The sequence below is a fragment of the Anomaloglossus baeobatrachus genome, chromosome 10, assembly GCF_048569485.1.
Source record: "Anomaloglossus baeobatrachus isolate aAnoBae1 chromosome 10, aAnoBae1.hap1, whole genome shotgun sequence".
NCBI classification, from domain to species: Eukaryota; Metazoa; Chordata; class Amphibia; order Anura; family Aromobatidae; genus Anomaloglossus; species Anomaloglossus baeobatrachus.
In genome coordinates, this window is record NC_134362.1 from 23,824,636 (window position 1) to 23,845,549 (window position 20,914).

The 20,914-nt window shown below is 45.8% G+C and overlaps 1 long non-coding RNA gene across 1 annotated transcript; it reads left to right on the forward strand.

Annotated features, from left to right (window-relative positions):
* Positions 1–3,096: 3,096 nt before the first annotated feature.
* LOC142255128 (uncharacterized) lies at positions 3,097–8,964 on the forward strand. The gene is made up of 4 exons (XR_012727355.1): positions 3,097–3,112; positions 5,644–5,675; positions 6,256–6,298; positions 8,932–8,964. It is a non-coding gene; the product is annotated as an uncharacterized LOC142255128 (long non-coding RNA).
* Positions 8,965–20,914: the final 11,950 nt, after the last annotated feature.

A 20,914-nucleotide genomic window follows, 5' to 3' on the forward strand; every position in this document is an offset into this window, starting at 1 on the left:
TCAGTCGGTAGAATTCTCCTGCTTTACAGCCCCCTAGCCTTTACTAACACCTTTTACAGAACACATGTTTGGGTCCACATAGACGGGTTTGGCGTTTGTGCCCATTCTCGGGTTCAAGTCCGGTCCCGAACCAATAATAATCTTTATTTTTTTATATGGCGCTAACATATTCCGCAGCACTTTACATACATCACCAACACTGTCCCCATTGGGGCTCACAATCTAAATTCCCTATCAGTATGTCTTTGGAGTGTGGGAGGAAATCGGAGTACCCGGAGGAAACCCACGCAAACACGGGGAGAACATACAAACTCCTTGCAGATGGTGTCCTTGGCGGGATTTGAATCCAAGATCCCAGCGCTGCAAGGCTGCAGTGCTAACCACTGAGCCACCGTGCAGTGCTAACCACTGAGCCACCATACAGTGCTAACCACTGAGCCACCATACAGTGCTAACCACTGAGCCACCATACAGTGCTAACCACTGATCCACCGTGCAGACTTTTTTTTTTTTAAAGTCAAACATGAAACATATGTGGGTTCGCCCATCTCTAATTACTGCATAAAGTAACAGGTCAGAATTGAAAAATTTCGGTTTGTCACTGAGGGGAGCTGGTCGAGATTTACTTTTTTACCTTGGCTTTGATTGGAATTTTGTAATTTAGAAGTAACAATGAAGATTTTTTTCATTTTAAGTTTTCATTCTTATGCTCTTAAGCGCAGGTTGTTCCGACATGTATCCATCTTATCCTCGGTACTTTTTTGATACAATTCTTGATACACTGTTTACAGGCGGCCTTCCAGCAGCTGGCTTGCATTGTATGCAGTATATTTTCCTGTTCTTCCCAGGAGGGGAAATATATTAATATATTGGAGCGCTGCACTCTCTGTTTCTCCCAGGCAAGCAGATGCTTCATCTGCACAGATCTGTAGGAAAACATCTGCCTGGGATTTAGCAAAAACAGAATAGTTTGTGCCCAGGACCTTATTCTTCATCTCTGCCAGTTTGGTCCCTGTGGTAGATATTGCCGCCCGTCCTGCCAGACAAATATGCGGCACTTATTGTTTCCCCAAGGAGCCACTTATATTTACCCTGTAATCCGTTACTCCGTGTCCTCGTGTCACCTATGGAGCGTTAAATTCCATTCCGCATCATGTCTCCACATTCGGTGAGCACTTTCTTTCCAGGCTTTATGCTAACTGATAAAATGATTTTTTCTTCTTTTTTTCATCGTTGTCTTGTCTTCCTCTACTTCACTTCAATGAAGTTCAATGATTCTCCAGACAAAATTATTTGAATGTTACAAGAATGAAAAAAAAACCCCTTCTCCGCCATTGTTCCTTCACTTTTTGAACAACCACAAAAGTCTCTAAATGCGCCAAAGCCGATTGTGCACGGTTTTATTATTGGAACTATTATTTTCATTTATCCTTTATGTGATACTAGTCACTACTTACGGATAGTATAGACGTAAGAGTAGTCAGGAAAGTTGGGGTCTGGTAACAGGAGGACTTGTATGATCACAATAAGTAAACAGAGGCGTAGTCAGGTCACAATCCGAGGGTCCGAATACCAGGAGAGTACGTAGTGGGTTCAGGAGGAAAACAGAGACGTGGTCAGGTCACAATCCGAGGAGATCAGAATACCAGGAGAGCACGTAAATCCAGAAAAAAGGGGTGTTTCTTTCAGCTCACCTATTCAGTGTCCATATTACTGGCTGTGAGTCCACTTGATACTGCGCGGTGCAGGGAAACAAGATGCCGGGCAGTCTAGGATACTAGTGAGTGGAAGGAGATCCAGCACTCGTCCACATAAAATAAATTTTCTTTATTTTAAAAATTCATTAAAAAACATAGCCCATAATAAAACAAGGTACTAGCACCAATACACACCACCATAGCAGTGTGTATTGGTGCCAGTACCTTGTTTTATTATGGGCCATGTTTTTTAATGAATTTTTGAAATAAAGAAAATGTATTTTATCTGGACGAGTGCTGGATCTCCTTCCACTCAGGAGAGCATGTATTAGGTTCAGGGAGAAAACAGAGACGTGGTCAGGTCACAATCCGAGGGTCAGAATACCAGGAGAGCATGTAGTAGGTTTAGGGAGAAAACAGAGATGTGGTCAGGTCACAATCAGAGGGTCAGAATACCAGGAGAGCACGTAGTAGGTTCAGGGAGAAAACAGAGATGTGGTCAGGTCACAATCAGAGGGTCAGAATACCAGGAGAGCACGTAGTAGGTTCAGGGAGAAAACAGAGATGTGGTCAGGTCACAATCAGAGGGTCAGAATACCAGGAGAGCATGTAGTAGGTTAAGGGAGAAAACAGAGATGTGGTCAGGTCACGATCCGAGGGTCAGAATACCAGGAGAGCACATAGTAGGTTCAGGGAGAAAACAGAGACATGGTCAGGTAACGGTCCGAGGTCAAAAGACAGGAGGTAATGACAGGAACAGGGAGCGGGTAGAGAGGAGTCAAATAACAGTCCTGGGTGAGAAAACAAAGATCAAAACACTAGCGGAGACCCAAGCCAAGAGCACGACTGCAGAACCAAAAAATACAACTGGCAACGTTCTGGGAGAGCATGGTCAGTAAAGAAGCAGAGCAATTTCCAGGAAGGTGAAACACCTGAGTAATTAGCACCAACATGGAATTCAGTGCTGCCAATCAAGCTGCTAGCTCAGGAAAGTGCAGCAGAGCATCTCCTAAGGCAAGATGCTCTGCACAGAGGAATCGTGTCACTTTAATTATGGATTCTTTTTATTACAAATAAAGGACTTTGTAAGCAAATGATTTGTTGTTTGTTTTTGTTTCTTTTTCCAACACTTTTTTGCTTTAGTTCTGTTAATGGACTTGAACATCCAATATTTTAATAGATTAAATAATAAATTAGATTAAATAGATTTAATAGATTAAAAAAAAATCTTGCGATATCTTATCAATGTAAAACTGACAGGCAACCTACTAATAGCTTTCCATACATGCATAGTATCCCTGACACCATTGTTTGCACCCAATCTGTGTTGTTATTAAAGATAAATAAATAAATAATCTAATCTAAGACATTTCTTTCCTTACAGGATTTTGCTGATAAAGAATATAAATTACCAGGTATTTCTTTCCAATAGTTCTTTGCCCTCTAATGACCGTGTTCTGGGGTTTATTCAACTGTTGGCAAAGGATGTGTCTGAAAACTCAGTGATTAGGAGGGGGAGGTCCCATCACTTTGGTTGGGTCCATGGAGGGGAAATCTTTAAATTTATGTTTAATCAGCATTTAAAGTTCTTCTTCTTATATTTTTGTGCATTGGGGCAAGACTGGGGGTAAGGTCTTCGTCTGCTCCTTCCCTTACCTCCTGTGTTTCTATGACAAGTCACTGTTATTCAGTGACCCGCCTCATTTGTTAAATATTGTGCATCCGCCATGATTGTTGTGGGCAGCGCATGTGCAGAATTAACAGCCGGTCTTCAGGTCTTTAGTAAAATAGCGTCAGTAGTGGCACATGCGCAGATCGAAATCCCAACTTAATGAAGATGTTAGTAAGCTGAGATGTTGATCTGTGCTTGCTGTAACGGGCATGGAATAGGATGGTACAGGGCTCCTAGGCTGACCCTACGACTTGGGACCATGAGCTGTCCCTTATCCCGATGGTAGACTTAATGGTAGTCAGGGTCGAGCCTCCAACGTGGCCCTGTCTCCTGTCCAGGCCATAACCACTATGCCCCCACGTCCCAGGGGACTGACTCGGACGGAGCCCAATAACCCACCAAGACTGAACAACAGATGGGGGTAACAAAAAACATACACACCAAAAAACCTGCACCAGGGAATAACAGAAGATGTCCGGGTAGGGGTACAAAGAAAAGAAGGTAGGAGAACAACTTACAACAAACAGCAGATAGCAGCAGTAGTGAACAAGATGTCCTCTCTGCTCCCTGGTTAGCTCCTAATTGAAAGGAATAACCAGTAACAAGTCCAGGAAGCAGAGGGTGTATATCCCAGCCGGCAATTGATTAACTGATGCAAGCTGAACCAGTCTTCTGCTGCAACAGAAAGTGCATTACCCCACCAGTGCCAAAAGGAAAAAAAACATTTAAAGTGCATGGTCTAGATGGTAACGTGACAGCTAACCCTGAGCCTGTCCCTATACATGTGACACGTGCTGCCCCACCACTGACTTCAAACTTTGTATGCAAAATTTTAAAAAGGAGAAAGGACACTGAATAATGAGAGAGCTGTCATAGAGGCACAGGAGGAAGGCAGAGAGGCCAGAGCAGAACAGACCCTACCCCCAGTCCCACCATGATACATAAACATATTAGAAAAAGAACTTCAAACGCTGAGTTAACAAAAACCATAGATTGGATTCCTTCACCATAGGTATCAATGTAATCAGTATAACAGTGCCATTATGGCCATGCCTTTACTTTCTACTGCAAAATCCTTCTGACAAGTTCCCTTTAAGCACATCCACAAATACTTAAAGACTTGCACTCCGTGGATCCAACCTAGGGTGCCCTGCGTAAGACTAGATATCTGCATAAATGTTAAGGGGTGAAGGCCAAGGTTCTCCTGGAACTACAGATTGGATTCCTTCACCAAAGGTATCAATGTAATCAGTATAATGGCCCCGTTATGGCCATGCCTACTTTATATTGCTAAATCCTTCTGACATGTTCCCTTTAAGCACATCTACAAATACTTAAAGACTTGCACTCCACAGACCCAACCTAGGGTGCCCTGTATAAGACTAGATATCTGCATAGATGTTATAGGGTGAAGGCCAAGGTTCTCCTGCAACCATAGATCAGATTCCTTCACTAATGTATTAGTTTAATCAGTATAACGGCCCCATTATGGCCATGTCTACTTTATATTGCAAAATCCTTCGGTCAAGTTCCCTTTAAGAACATCCACAAATACTTAAAGAGTTTTACTCCGCGGACCCAACCTAGGGTGCCCTGCGTCAGTCTAAATATCTGCATCGATGTTAAGGGGTGAAGGCCAAGGTTCTTCTGGAACCACAGATCAGTTTTCTTCACCAAAGGTATCAATGTAATTAGTATAACAGTGCCATTATGGCCATGCCTTTACTTTCTACTGCTAAATCCTTCTGACAAGTTCCCTTTAAGCACATCCATAAATACTTAAAGACTTCCACTCCACGGACCCAACCTAGGGTGCCCTGCGTAAGTCTAGATATCTGCATAGATGTTAAGGGGTGTCATCTTACACTGCTTGACTTTGCTCACTGGCTTGACGACATAGAAGACGTTGGGGCCTTTTGGGTAACAGAGCTGGTGACGCAGAGGCTTGGAAAGTGCTTGGACACACCCAGAGCACTTAAACCTCAACAATGACAACAGATTGCATCAGTGAAGGCATGGATGACATTATCGTTCATGACCATATGCAGTTTTGGGAGGTAGATCATCCCGAGAGATTCCCTTTAATTGAAGGCAACATGTCCGTGCATTAAAAGTTGCATTCTCCAAACATTCTGTCCGCACTGATCTGATATGAACCCTGTAATTTTTTCTTCCTACTGTATACAAATGTTCCGTCTCAATTCTTATAGTAACAAGTCCTTGTTCTGACTATGAAAAGTGTAAATCTAAAATGCCAAATCTTGTCGTCCACAGAGGATGGAAATGTAGATTCTGGCGATCCCGAGGTAAGCAATGCACCTTTTGATCGGCTGGATGCTCTACAGCCGACTCCCGAAAATCCAATTTGTGTGTGTATTTGTGTCTGAGGTTCCGTGCAGGTAGGTACCGGGAGACTAGGTCACAGATGTCAGGAGGAGACAGGTTGTGGATGGCTTTATGAAAATAAATAAGTTATTTAGAATAGTAAAAGTGATAACTAAAGCAGAGGTGATACTTTACAGATTGGCGGTGTTTCAGCTTCTTGGTTCTTATGAATGACGCCCAATCTGGATGAAGTGGTCCCTGGTATGCGGGTCACCGCTCCTTTCATTGTCTATGGCACTGCCAAAGACAGGAGAGTACAACACTATCAAGCCAATAGACAAACCCTCGCTCTCAGATTTTTCTAGCAAGCCAATAGATAGACCCTTGTATTCGGGTTTATTGGGGGTCCCAGCAGTTGTACACCCCTGATCACCAAGTAGTGACCTGTCCTTTCCCAATTATTAGAGATTAAAACTGTTTTATCTTTGTTACATTTTACATGATGGCAATTTATAAAGAAAAGTTTTTGGTTTTATCTTAAGACGCTTCTTTTTCTTTTAGGAATACATACTAGGTGGATCAGATGACAACTATGCACCATCAGGTATTTTCTCCTCCATATTTCTTAGCGTGCAGCCGTATCTCCACCTGTTATAATATCCTCAATTATGCCTAATTCTATGTTTGAACCCTCTGGGGTCTTTGTCCCGCTGTCGCACCACAGGTCAGATTTTGTATATGTCCATTCTTAGCGAGTAAAGAGCTGTGAGTGCCATTACCATATAGCCATGCTCCTTGCTAGGAGCGATCATGCACCACATCTGACCTGTGCTGCTACACCGGGACAAAGACCCCGCAGGGGCGAAACGTGTAACTGTCACTTCAGCATTCATTTGCCTAACATACATCCATTTCAGAACCTATTTGGTGCATTAAAAAAACTCTCACTTTTGCAAAAACTGTGGACTGTGCATTAGTTTACATTGGACTGATTACTGAGGGTTCATCCCCTGTGGACTGGGTGGGCACCTCTCACAGGAAAAAGTTACTTTTGCAAACTTTCTCCACTTTACTACACAGTTTTTAATGTGGATTTTGTAGCAAATACTGATGCAATATCGACATTAAAAAAATACTCTTTGAATGCTTTTCCTATTCATTCCAATGGGAAAATGTGCCTGGAGTCCACCTCGTTGTTGTTTTATTTCTACATGTATTTTGGAATGTGAGGCATTTCAGCTTAATTAAAATGCTCCAAATTTGACTTCCGAATCAACTGAAACCAAAAAATAATGTTGCATATGCAAATGCATAAAAAGCATGCAAATAAAGCATTCAATGTAGTTTTTCAAGCTTTTTTACTTGCATTTTTTAGCTTGAAAAAACAGTGTAAATAAAAACAAAGAGTTTTTGTAAATGGTGTATTCATTAAATGGGATACAGTCAGCAGAAGGGACCACAAGGATCAGTACCGGGAGTGGTGGGGACCACAAGGATCAGTACCGGGAGTGGTGGGGACCACAAGGATCAGTACCGGGAGCAGAGGAGACCACAAGGATCAGTACCGGGAGCAGTGGGAATCACAAGGATCAGTACCTAGAGGAGTAGGGACCACAAGGATCAGTACCGGGAGCAGAGGGGACCACAAGGATCAGTACCGGGAGCAGTGGGGACCACAAGGATCAGTACCGGGAGCAGAGGGAATCACAAGGATCAGTACCTAGAGGAGTAGGGACCACAAGGATGAGTATTAGGAATACCAGGGACCACAAGGATCAATACTGGGGACATTGTGGACCACAAGAATCAGTACCTAGAGCAGTATGGACTGCAGGGATGAGTATTGGGAATACTAGGGACCACAAGGATCAGTACTGGGAGCAGTGGGGACCACAAGGATCAGTACTGGGGACATTGTGGACCACAAGAATCAGTACGTAGAACAGTGGGGACCACACGGATGAGCATTAGGAATACTAGGGACCACAAGGATCAGTACTGGGGACATTGTGGACCACAAGAATCAGTACCTAGAGCAGTAGGGACTGCAAGGATGAGTATTGGGAACACTAGGGACCACAAGGATCAGTACTGGAGACATTGGGAACCACAAGAATCAGTACCTAGGACAGTGGGTACCACAAGGATGAGTATGGAAACACTAGGGACCACAAGGATCAGTATTGGAAAAATTGAGGACCATAAGGGTCAGTACTTAGAGCAGTGATGACCACAAGGATCAGTACTGGGAGCAGTGGGGACCACAAGGATCTGTACTGGGGATATTTTGGACCACAAGAATCAGTACCTAGAACAGTGGGGACCACAAGGATGAGTATTGGGAACACTAGGGACCACAAGGATCAGTACTGGGGACATTGTGGACCACAAGAATCAGTACCTAGAGCAGTAGGGACTGCAAGGATGAGTATTGGGAACACTAGGGACCACAAGGATCAGTACTGGAGACATTGGGGACCACAAGAATAAGTACCTAGGACAGTGGGGACCACAAGGATGAGTATGGGAACAGTAGGGACCACAAGGATCAGTGTTGGAAAAATTGAGGACCATAAGGATCAGTACTTAGAGCAGTGAGGACCACAAGGATCAGTACTGGCAGCAGTGGCAATTACAAGAATTAGTACCTAGAGCAGTGGGGACCACAAGGTTCATATCCAGGAACACTGGGGACCATAAGGATCAGTGCCTACTGCAGTGGAGATCACAAGGATCAGTACTGGGAGCAGTGAGGACCACAAGGGTCAGAACCTAGAACATTTGGGACCACAAGAATAAGTACCGGGAGCAGTGGGGACCACAAGGACCAGTATCAAGAGAAGTGAGGATCACAAGGGTCAACTTTAGGCCCATGACTTTATGGATGGGATTGAGTAAAATGTCAGTATTTTCTGATGATATAAAACCTTGTAAGATAATAAAAACGTAGCCGGACTCAATTACATTACAGAACGATCTGAATAAGACGTCTTCATGGGCAAACACATGGCGGATGAAGCTTAATGCCGATAACTGTAGAGTAATGCACAGCGCCAGAGTAAATTTTGGGGTAAAATCTTTAGTAAATCCGGGCCGATGTCCTCACAGATCTGCTGATGTCAACCTTGTAATCTCCTCTTCCTAATGTCTACGATCAGTCCCAATTCCTAGAGTAACATGTCCTTGTAGTAACTATGAAAAGATGGTCCTGAACATGTCATATCATGTCATCCACAGAGGGAGAAGATGATGGAAATGGTGATGACTCGGTAAGTACGCAGTGCTTCTCCTCCTCGTGCTGGATGTACGCAGTGCTCCTCCTCCTCGTGCTGGATGTACGCAGTGCTCCTCCTCCTCGTGCTGGATGCACACAGTGCTCCTCCTCCTCATGCTGGATGCACGCAGTGCTCCTCCTCCTCGTGCTGGATGTACACAGTGCTCCTCCTCCTCATGCTGGATGCACACAGTGCTCCTCCTCCTCATGCTGGATGCACGCAGTGCTCCTCCTCCTCGTGCTGGATGTACGCAGTGCTCCCCCTCCTCGTGCTGGATGTACGCAGTGCTCCTCCTCCTCGTGCTGGATGTACGCAGTGCTCCCCCTCCTCGTGCTGGATGTACACAGTGCTCCTCCTCCTCATGCTGGATGCACGCAGTGCTCCTCCTCCTCATGCTGGATGCACGCAATGCTCCTCCTCCTCGTGCTGGATGCATGCAGTGCTCCTCCTCGTGCTGGATGCACGCAGTGCTCCTCCTCCTCGTGCTTGATGCATGCAGTGCTCCTCTTCCTTGTGCTGGATGCATGCAGTGCTCCTCCTCCTCGTGCTGGATGCACGCAGTGCTCCTCCTCCTCGTGCTTGATGCATGCAGTGCTCCTCTTCCTCGTGCTGGATGCATGCAGTGCTCCTCCTCCTCGTGCTGGATGCACGCAGTGCTCCTCCTCGTGCTGGATGCATGCAGTGCTCCTCCTCCTTGTGCTGGATGCACGCAGTGCTCCTCCTCCTCTTGCTGGATGCAGGTAGTGCTCCTCTTCCTCGTGCTGGATGTACGCAGTGCTCCTCCTCGTGCTGGATGCACGCAGTGCTCCTCTTCCTTGTGCTGGATGCATGCAGTGCTCCTCCTCCTCGTGCAGGATGCGCTCAGTGCTTCTCCTCCTTGTGCTGGATGCGCTCAGTGTTCCTCTTCCTCATGCTGGATGCGCTCAGTGCTTCTCCTCCTTGTGTTGGATGCGCTCAGTGTTCCTCTTCCTCATGCTGGATGTGCTCAGTGCTTCTCCTCCTTGTGCTGGATGCGCTCAGTGTTCCTCTTCCTCATGCTGGATGCGCTCAGTGCTTCTCCTCCTTGTGTTGGATGCGCTCAGTGTTCCTCTTCCTCATGCTGGATGCGCTCAGTGCTTCTCCTCCTTGTGCTGGATGCGCTCAGTGTTCCTCTTCCTCATTCTGGATGCACGCAGTGCTCCTCTTCCTTGTGCTGGATGCATGCAGTGCTCCTCCTCCTTGTGCTGGATGCGCGCAGTGCTCCTCCTCCTCGTGCTGGATGCATACAGTGCTTCTCCTCCTTGTACTGGATGCGCTCAGTGTTCCTCTTCCTCATGCTGGATGCGCACAGTGCTCCTCTTCCTTGTGCTGGATGCATGCAGTGCTCCTCCTCCTCGTGCTGGATGCGCTCAGTGCTTCTCCTCCTTGTGCTGGATGCGCTCAGTGTTCCTCTTCCTCATGCTGGATGCGCTCAGTGCTCCTCTTCCTTGTGCTGGATGCATGCAGTGCTCCTCCTCCTCGTGCTGGATGCGCGCAGTGCTCCTCCTCGTGCTGGATGCACGCAGTGCTCCTCTTCCTTGTGCTGGATGCATGCAGTGCTCCTCCTCCTCGTGCTGGATGCGCGCAGTGTTCCTCCTCATGCTGGATGCACGCAGTGCTCCTCTTCTTCGTGCTGGATGCACCTCGTGCTGGATGCACATAACGCTCTTCCTCCTCGTGCTGGATGCACGCAGTGCTCCTCTTCTTCGTGCTGGATGCACCTCGTGCTGGATGCACATAACGCTCCTCCTCCTCGTGCTGGAGGCACATAACGCTCCTCCTCCTCGTGCTGGAGGCACATAACGCTCCTCCTCCTCGTGCTGGATGCACATAACGCTCTTCCTCCTCGTGCTGGATGCACATAACGCTACTCCTCCTCGTGCTGGATGCACATAACGCTCCTCCTCCTCGTGCTGGATGCACATAACGCTCCTTCTCCTCGTGCTGGATGCACATAACGCTCCTCCTCCTCGTGCTGGATGCACATAACGCTCCTCCTCCTCGTACTGGATGCACATAACGCTCCTCCTCCTCGTGCTGGATGCACATAACGCTCCTCCTCCTCGTGCTGGATGCACATAACGCTCCTCCTCCTCGTGCTGGATGCACATAACGCTCCTCCTCCTCGTGCTGGATGCACATAACGCTCCTCCTCCTCGTGCTGAATGCACATAACGCTCCTCCTCCTCGTGCTGGATGCACATAACGCTCCTCCTCCTCGTGCTGGATGCACATAACGCTCCTTCTCCTCGTGCTGGATGCACATAACGCTCCTCCTCCTCGTGCTGGATGCACATAACGCTCCTCCTCGTGCTGGATGCACATAACGCTCCTCCTCCTCGTGCTGGATGCACATAACGCTCCTCCTCCTCGTGCTGGATGCACATAACGCTCCTCCTCCTCGTGCTGAATGCACATAACGCTCCTCCTCCTCGTGCTGGATGCACATAACGCTCCTCCTCGTGCTGGATGCACATAACGCTCCTTCTCCTCGTGCTGGATGCACATAACGCTCCTCCTCCTCGTGCTGGATGCACATAACGCTACTCCTCCTCGTGCTGGATGCACATAACGCTCCTCCTCCTCGTGCTGGATGCACATAACGCTCCTCCTCCTCGTGCTGGATGCACATAATGCTCCTCCTCCTCGTGCTGGATGCACATAACGCTCCTCCTCCTCGTGCTGGATGCTCCTCAGCTGAGATTTTTTATCTGTATTTCCTGGTCTTGTTTTCTTATTGATCCGGCACTGGCTGCTAATTCCGGCACCATATGTATTTAGTCATGCTGGTTCTCCTCTACTTTAGCTACTTTTAGCTTTGTAAGAGCTTGGGGTTTTTTCTTTTTTTGGTTTTCTTTTTGTGATTTTAGTAGTTTTTTTTTTTCTTTATATCATTTTGGAATAAATACAACTTTTGATCATTTCTTTTTTGCTAAAACCAAAAAGTACCAATTCTGGCATTTTGATTTTTTTTTTCATTTTTTTCAACATATGGGTAAATATTTCTACATTTTATTAGCACAGTCAATTACGCACATATTATTAAATATGTTAATTGTTATTTTTTTTATTTTTACTTTTTCCTATTTATTTTTGGAAAAAGGAGTGTGATTTAAAGTTTTATATATATTTATTTTTACTTTTTTAAAGATATTTTATAATGTTTTTTAGTATTTTATATTGTCCTTTAGCAGACTTCAACTTGAGATCTTTTAATCACCTACAGTTAGGTCCAGAAATATTTGGGCATTGACCGAATCTTCGAGATTTCAGCTCTGCCGACCACTATTTTGTATTTAAAATGAAACAACTGAGATTCAGTAGAAGTGGAGACTTTCATGTTTCCCTGAAGACGATGGCTAAATTAATCAGCCAACATGTGCCTCTAACAGCCTCAGGTTGAGCGGACCTCTGCCCCTGGGGGGTGCCGATGACCTCTGTGCCTGTCATTATAATAATAATATTTATTCATTTATATAGCGCTATTAATTCCACAGCGCTTTACATAAATTGGCAGCACTGTCCCCATTGGGGCTCACAATCTAAATTCCCTATCTGTATGTCTTTGGAGTGTGGGAGGAAACCGGAGAACCCGGAGGAAACCCACGCAAATACGGGGAGAACATGCAAACTCCTTACAGATAGTGTCCTTGGTGGGATTTGAACCCAGGACCCCAGCGCTGCAAGACTGCAGTGCTAACCACTGAGCCACCACAAGACTGCAGTGCTAACCACTGAGCCACCACAAGATTGCAGTGCTAACCACTGAGCCACCATAAGACTGAAGTGCTAACCACTGAGCCACCACAAGACTGCAGTGCTAACCACTGAGCCACCACAAGACTGCAGTGCTAACCACTGAGCCAACGTGCCACCCATGATACTTCTGTGAACGCCAGCGTTTAGCCGGAGTTCATAGGAGTTTGTGATTTTAATAAAAAGGAGACAGTTGCATTCTGCAGTGCTAAGACGTGCAACAATGAATATGGAAATATAAACATGCATTCTTGCTATGAAAAGCATGGAAAAATTGAAATACTTAGCACACAAAAATGGCCAGTTTTATGTGAGCCCAACAGCCAGCGGCAAGGTGACCTCATTTTTGGTGAATCCTTATCAAACTAATGCCCTGTTTGGGTTAAAAAAAAAACAATCCGGCGCGATGCGGTTTTTTTGCCGGACAAAAAAAACATTACAAGATACGTTCCCTCCGGCCGCCGCTTTAGGCTGCTTTCACACATCCAGTTTTAGCAGAGCCGGCCAATCCGGCTCTAAAACCTATGCACGGATGCGGCGACAATACTGCATCCTTTGCATAAGTTTTTGACATGCGGCCCGTCCGGTTTTTGCCGCTTGCGGCACGCTACTGAGCATGTGCAGTGGAAAAAAACGCATGCGGCGGCCGGATGCGATGTTTGCCGCAGGACGCCGCATGCGATGTCCATAGGCATGCATTGCAAATCGCGCCGTATCAACCGGATGCGGCGCGATGTGTTTTTTTTGCCGGACAAAAAAACGTGCCAGGCAACGTTCCATCCGGCCGCCGCATCGGCTAAATCTGCCGCATGCGGCAAAAAACGGACCGAATGCAAACCCATGCGGCACAATCCGGCAATAATGAAAGACTAAGCAAAAAAAAACACAACCGGCGGCAAAAAAAAACAGTTGCGGTTTTTCTGCAAAGCGCCGGATTGTGCCGCACAGGAAAAAACGGATGTGTGAAAGCAGCCTTAGGCAATTATGACGGATCCGGCAAAAGCCGGATGCAATGCAAGGCCATCAGGCACAATGCGGCGCTAATACAAATCAATGGGGATAAAACGGTTCCGGCGCCGGATCCGTTTTACCCGTTTTTTTCCGGATTGTGTCTGATGGAAAAAACTGATGTGTGAAATTAGCCTATAAGCAACCAAAAAGCAGGTAAAAAGCTGTCAAAACGCGGTAAAAATGCGGTAAAAATGCATGCGTATTTTCTGCGTTTTTGCGATCCGACCAAACTTTGGCAAAGACAATTTCTGCCAAAATATGCGTTTTGAAACGCAACTACAACGACGCAAAGTGCGGACACAGCCCTTTTTGGCCTCCACAACATTAAAATAAAATGAAATAACAAGAAATAAAAACATTGTATTTACTTACCCTGAAATGCTATCAGTAAAAATGTCAGATCAGCGCACAAAAAAATAAGCCCTCACACAGCCCCAAAACCTACCCTTTGTTATCTTTTTGGCTATGTTCTCACAATAATTGTTTGCTGAGTTCTGATGTTGCAGCTTTTCTGCAGCTTTGTGTTTGTCTTGTGTTTTTGACGCTGCGGTTCTTCGCTCTTTTTGGTGTCATGTTTTGTAGAATGCTGCTCTGTTTTTGATCCGTCCTTGTATTTGGCTTTGACAAAACTTGACTAATACAGTTATGTGCAGATTACAGACATTTTTAGGATGTTTCCACAACAGAAACGCACCATAAACGCACGTGCAGTTTTTTACCTTCAGATTTTCCGCATCTAAAGCAAATCTATGGGTAAAATTTGCACGTAAAACTCAGGGTACTTGCAAGACAAGATTCACATATTGCGAATTTCAACAAAGAACCGCAGTTTAGTTTACGCAGCATTAAAAAAAAGCACAGTGGGCATGGATTTCTATAGATCCATAAACTTTGCTGAAACTATAAGACTCCGCGTTATTTGTGCAGCGAATATACGAGCGTCAAAAACTCATCAAAAACTAAACTGAACCTAAGGCCTGAAACACATATCCGTGAAAAAACACGCACGTGCGTTGCGGTCCGTTTTTCGGGTCCGTGTCCCGTTTTTGGGTCTGTTTTTATGATCCGTGTGGCATCTGTGTGAATTGCGTATGGTAGCCGTGTGTGCGTGTCGAATGTCCGTGTGTGCGTGTGAAACGTAACTGGCGTGTGAGTGTGTTTTCCGTGTGTAATGTTCCGTGTGTGATGGAAAATGTCGTTGATGCATACCCGCTGACAGCAGACAGAGTCGCGCGCTGAGAGTGAACTCAGGTGAACTTCACCCGACTTCATTGTCATGCCGCGGCTCTGTCTGTGTCGCGTACTGATTAGCAGTCACCCGTGAAGGACTTACCGGTGACCACTAATCCCCTGAGTGACTGAAGTGAGCAGCGCGATTGGCGCTGCCATCACTCAGGTTTCCCCTGGCTAGCTGGATGCTCCACCCGAAACCGCAACTCACCTGTGACTTCATCGCAGTCACTTGGGCGACTTGCTGTCACAGGTGGAGGATCCAGCGGTGGCCGCGGGCAACCTGAGTGACGTCATCACTGATCGCGATACTGACCTCAGTTGCTGCGTGGAGCTGTCAGGAGCGGCGGTGTCTTCTGCCGCTCCTGTCACCTTCATATAGCAGAGCTGGCAGCGACGCGGGACCTCCGTGGATTACGCCGGACATGAATGGGTATTTGGGGCATAATAAATTGGTGAACAAGGGTTTTTTTTAGTGTTTATTATTTCAAATAAAGGATTTTTCGTTGTGTGTGTTTATTTACTGTAACTTACAGGTTAATCATGGAAAGTGTCTCGGGGAGACGCCTGCAATGATTAATCTAGGACTTAGTGGCAGCTATGGGCTGCCATTAACTCCTTATTACCCCGATTGCCAGCGCACCAGGGCAATTCGTGAAGAGTCGGGTCGCATCTATTGTATGCATAACGTGGTGCTCCCCATCCTGAGAATACCAGCCTTCAGCCGTGTGACTTTACCCTGGCTGGTATCAAAATGGGGGGAACCGCACGTCGTTTTGTTTTAATTTTTTTTTTTTTTTACTGCACAGTATAAACCCGCTCACCGGCGGCTGTGATTGGTTGCAGTGAGACACCTGTCACTCAGCATGGGGGCGTGTCTCACTGCAACGAATCATAGGCGCTGGTGGGCGTGTAAAGCAGAGAATACGAGATTGAATAATGAGCGGCCGGCTTTTTCAAAATAGTAAAAGCCGCCGCAGCAGTGTGATCGCCGTGCAGCGCCGTACTGGTGATCGGGGATCGGTGAGTATGAGAGAGGGGGGAGACTGACCGACAGACAGAGAGAGGGATTGACCGACAGAGAGAGGGACCGACCGACAGAGAGAGACCAACCGACGGACTGAGGGAGATTGACCTACATAGACAGAAAAAGAAAGAATGACCGACATCGCTACAAAAAAGCACAAAACGTACACCGACCATACGGAGATGCATCCGTGTCACGTTAATGTGCGCACAGACCCATTGACTTTCATGGGGTCCGTGTGTGCGTGTTCCGTGCAGAAAACGGACATGCTTCCGTGCAAAACGGAAACACATACGGATCACGGACACGGACCTTATGGAATAACGCACGTGTGACCTCAAACATAGATTAACATTGGTGCACGTTTGTCCATGTCTCCGGTACATACGGAAACGGACCAAACACGCACGTGTTTCACGGATGTGTGTTTCAGGCCTAAAGGTGGGAATAACTGCTTCAGCTTTGTTATATTTTACCTGATGGCAATTAATGAAGAAAATTGTTGTTTTTATGGTAATACACGTTTTTCTTTTTCATTTAGGGATATGTAGGTGGTTCATCAGGTAAGAACGATCTATTACTCGGTATTTCTTCTTCCAGTCCAATGTCTACCTGTATATAATATCTTCAAAGCGGATTGATGAGTTTTTGAAGCGTTCTGCAAGAGTTGTTTTTTTTCCAGAAGTGTTTTCTTTGCAGACTTCTGATTGGACATGGCTTAGTTTGGAGCTTTTTCCTTCAGGAGCCACTTCAGAGAAATTACAGACTTTTTTTTTTTCATCCAGATGTTTTTCAAAACCTGAAATGGAAAAAGCCCCAAAAACATTAAAAACACTAAAAACATTTAGCAGGTCATTTTCCAATAGAAATTACAGTATTTTCCGGATTGTAAAAAGCACTCCCCCCCCCCCCCAAAACTGGAGGTAAAATGGGGGTGCGCCTTACAATCCAGATATGGCTTTGCAGGGCGGCGGTGGTGGAGCGGGGTCATAGGAGGCAGGGTCAGCGATACTGAGGGTGTCACTGCAGTGGCGCGAGTCAGAGTCACAGGACAGGGTGTCTCGTCGGCGGGTGTCTGATCTAACTGTGGGCTCCATTCAATCGCCCGCAGTTGACTCAATGGACTTCAAGAAAATGACCGGGGAAGTAGCGCGTGCGCAGATTGACACAATGGACTTCAAGAAAATGGCCAGGGAAGCGGCACGTGCGCAGATTGACACAATGGACTTCAAGAAAATGGCTGCCAAGGCCTTTCTGCGCACACGCCACCTCCACGGTCATTTTCTTGATGCCTACCTAGGCAACCGCTGGCGATTCAATGGAGCCCGCAGTCAGATCCGACACTCGCCGCTGCCGCTACTAAACCCCGTCCTGTGACCCTCCAGAGTCACTCCACTGCAGTGACACCCCCACAGCCCGCAGTATCGAGTATCGCCAACCCTCCATCCACTGACCCTGCTGAGCCGCAACACCCCCTCCTCTGAGCCTGCAGCATCGCCCTGCCTCCTGTGACGTTCCTGAGCCGCTCCACCACCCCTCTGGTGAGCATTAGCATTAAGACACACTAGGATTACACGACGGACCCTCAATTTAACATTAAATTTTATTTATTCCTATTTTCCGCCTCTAAATTTAAGGTGCGTCTTATAATCCAGTGCGTCTTATAAACCGAAAAATATGGTAATCGATAAAGTGTTTCAAGCATTTTTTGAGCAATTTTTCAAGCATTTTTTCAGTGGATCTGCCTTCAAAACTCTTTTTGCAAATAACCTTACAATAAAAGTAACTGCCTGCTCATCAAGGGCAAAATACTTCACATATTGTTCCCTCAAGGAGTTGTTTAAATGTATCATGTTAAGGGCGCCCTACACGCAGCAACATCACTAGCGATAGCTACCGATGTCGCTGGTGAAAGCACCCGTCCCCGTCGGTTGTGCGTCACGGGCAAATCACTGCCCATTGTGCACAACATCGCTTACACCCGTCACACATATTTACCTGCCTAGCGACGTCGCTGTGGCCGGCGAACCGCCTCCTTTCTAAGGGGGCGCCTTGTGCGGCGTCACAGCGACGTCACTAAGCGGCCGCCCAATAGAAGCGGAGAGGCGGAGATGAGCGTCCGTAACATCCCGCCCACTTCCTTTTTTCCTCATTGCCGGCATCCGCAGGTCCGTTAATGTTCCTCGTTCCTGCAGTGTCACACGTAGCGATGTGTGCTCCCGCAGGAACGACGAACAACCTGCGTCCTGCAACAGCAACGATAATCGAGATTAGAATGACGCGTCAACGATCAACGATTAGGTGAGTCATTTTGATCGTTAACGGTCGTTCGTGCATTTCACACGCAACAACGTTGCTAACAAGCCCGGATGTGCGTCACGAATTCCGTGACCCCAACGACATCTCGTTAGCGATGTTGTTGCGTGTAAAGTGGCCGTAAGTCTCACAATTCTTATAGTAATGTGTTCATTTATTTACTGGAAAGAATTGAAATAATGAACATCTTCATATCATGTCTCCTCACAGAGGAAGAGGGTTATGAAGGTCAAGTAAGTACATATTTTGCAGGCTGGGTGCAGTGGAGCTCATCTATTTATATATATAATGTGAAGCACCCGGTGTTGCGCCGGATAGTAACTAAGTGTCTGTCTCTCTCCCTCTCTATCTGCCTGTCTCTCTGTTTCTCTCTGTCTCTATCCATCTTTCTCTGTCTCTCTTTATTTCTGTCTCTGTCTGTCTTGCATTGTCTGTCTGTCTCTCTGTTTCTCTCTATGTCTATCTCTGTCTCTTTCTCTGTTTCTGTCTGTCTCTCTGTTTCTCTCCCTGTCTCTCTCTTTAACTGTCTCTCCACCAAAATCATATTAACTGACACATAATGTAAGCATGTTTTCAGTGAATAACTGTAAAGCTTGGGGTTAAATTTTCCCCTCAAAACATAGTCTATGATGTTCCCTGGGTCACATGAGGTGTCTGTGCAAAATATCGTGATTGTAAATGCGACAGTGTGGATTCCTTTAGTGGACATACATACACACATATACTGTACATACACACAAACACACACAAACACACACAAACACACACACATACATACATTTAAACACACACACACATACATACACACACATACACACATACATTTATGCACATACACACATACATACATTTACACATGCACTCAGCTTTATACAGTCATATGTAAAAGTTTGGGCACCCCTATTAATGTTAACCTTTTTTCTTTATAACAATTTGGGTTTTTGCTATTTCCGTTTCATATATCTAATAAATGATGGACTGAGTAATATTTCTGGATGGAAATGAGGTTTATTGTACTAACAGAAAATGTGCAATCTGCATTAAAACTAAATTTGACCGGTGCAAAAGTATGGGCACCCTTATCAATGTCTTGATTTGGACACTCCTAACTACTTTTTACTGACTTACTAAAGCACTAAATTGTTTTTGTAACCTCATTGAGCTTTGAACTTCATAGGCAGGTGTATCCAATCATGAGAAAAGGTATTTAAGGTGGCCACTTGCAAGTTGTTCTCCTATTTGAATCTCCTATGAAGAGAGGCATCATGGGCTCCTCAAAACAACTCTCAAATGATCTGAAAACAAAGATTATTCAACATAGTTGTTCAGGGGAAGGTACAAAAAGTTGTCTCAGAGATTTAAACTGTCAGTTTCCACTGTGAGGAACATAGTAAGGAAATGGAAGAACACAGGTACAGTTCTTGTTAAGCCCAGAAGTGGCAGGCCAAGAAAAATATCAGAAAGGCAGAGAAGAAGAAAGGTGAGAACAGTCAAGGACAATCCCCAGACCACCTCCAAAGACCTGCAGCATCATCTTGCTGCAGATGGTGTCAATGTGCATCGGTCAACAATACAGCGCACGTTGCACAAGGAGAAGCTGTATGGTAGAGTGATGCGCAAGAAGCCGTTTCTGCAAGCACGCCACAAACAGAGTCGCCTGAGGTATGCAAAAGCACATTTGGACAAGCCAGTTACATTTTGGAAGAAGGTCCTGTGGACTGATGAAACAAAGATTGAGTTGTTTGGTCATACAAAAAGGTGTTATGCATGGAGGCAAAAAACCACGGCATTCCAAGAAAAGCACTCGCTACCCACAGTAAAATTTGGTGGAAGTTCCAGCATGCTTTGGGGCTGTATGGCCAATGCCGGCATTGGGAATCTTGTTGAAGTTGAGGGTCGCATGGATTCAACTCAGTATCAGCAGATTCTTGACAATAATGTGCAAGAATCAGTGACGAAGTTGAAGTTACGCAGGGGATGGATATTTCAGCAAGACAATGATCCAAAACACCGCTCCAAATCTACTCAGGCATTCATGCAGAGGAACAATTACAATGTTCTGGAATGGCCATCCCAGTCCCCAGACCTGAATATCATTGAAAATCTGTGGGATGATGTGAAGCGGCTGTCCATGCTCGGCGACCATCAAACTTAACTGAACTGGAATTGTTTTGTAAACAGGAATGATAAAATATACCTTCATCCAATATCCAGGAACTCATTAACAGCTACAGGAAGCGACTAGAGGCTGGGATTTTTGCAAAAGGAGGATCTACAAAATATTAATGGCACTTTTATGATGAGGTGCCCATACTTTTGCACCTGTCAAATTTAGTTTAAATGCGGATTGCACATTTTCTGTTAGTACAATAAACCTCATTTCAATCCAGAAATATTCCTCAGTCCATCAGTTATTAGATATATGAAACTGAAATAGCAAAAACCCAATTGTTATAAAGAAAAAAGGGTAACATTAATAGGGGTGCCCAAACTTTTTCATATGACTGTACATTATATATATCTTTAGAAGGAGCACTTCAGATGGTTTGGATACTATATAACATTGGGGGATGGGGCATTGGTGGAT